General features: G+C 46.3%; 1 pseudogene; it reads left to right on the top strand.

Annotated features, from left to right (window-relative positions):
• Positions 1-527: 527 nt before the first annotated feature.
• The window catches only part of LOC102004220, a 1,507-nt pseudogene continuing 1,086 nt past the window's right edge, over positions 528-948 (top strand).

The following is a 948-nucleotide window of genomic DNA, read 5'->3' on the forward strand; positions in this document are numbered from 1 at the left end:
AAGTGTGTGCCATCACATCAAGCAAAAAATCGTCTTTTTAACTTGTGAGCAACTTCACTTAATGGTGTGGAGCTCCTTGCGTCATGATGTCTGTCTTTTTTTTAACACTCATTTTTAATTTTGAGCTAAATATGTTTGCACATCTTTAATTAATTTTGCATTTTTCTATTGTACCTCTTCTCAAGAATATTGCTTTTTCTCCTACACCTTCAGCTACTGTCTTCTCTGTTGCTGTTCATACTACCAGGCACTATGCTGGAGATGAATTAGACACAGTCCTTGCCCTCAAGGAGTTCTCAGTCTAGTGAGAGAGATCAACATATCAACATGTTCACAGAAAACTGCGTCAGTGTAGTATGTTCTCCAATGGAGGTGTATGTCAGGTACGCGTGTGACTCATTTTACTGAATATGTATGAGTTGTATGTGGGAAGAAGTGAAGGCCGCAGAGCGCCTGGGGCGGGCATAGCAGAGAGACCCCAGTGGTGCAGGAGGCCCGCATCCATACTGCACCCGGGCTCGTCGCCAGCCTCCAAAGGACCTGGCTGCTGCCGGATTGGCGCGCAGGGCAGGGCCGTGCTCTTCCTTCCTCTCCGGCTGGCGGAGTGAGCTTTGGAGCCTGGAATATGGTCGGGGAAATGGAAACGAAGGAGAAGCCGAAGCCCACTCTGGATTACTTGATGCAGCTGATGAACAAGGAGAAGCTCATGAGCACTCTGCCCAACTTTTGTGGGATCTTCAACCACCTTGCACGGCTGCTGGATGGAGTTTAATTTTGTTGGGAGAATCCTTGGACCTAGAGGACTTTCAGCTAAACAGCTCGAAGCAGAAATCAGATGTAAAATAACGGTCCGAGGTAAAGGCTCAATGAGGGATAAAAAGGAGGAGGGGCCAAATAGAAACAAGCTCAACTGGGAGCTTTTTTTTTTTTTTTTTTTGTCATTTTGAG

Source organism: Chinchilla lanigera, unplaced genomic scaffold, assembly GCF_000276665.1.
Source record: "Chinchilla lanigera isolate Chin_1 unplaced genomic scaffold, ChiLan1.0 scaffold00190, whole genome shotgun sequence".
NCBI lineage: Eukaryota > Metazoa > Chordata > Mammalia > Rodentia > Chinchillidae > Chinchilla > Chinchilla lanigera.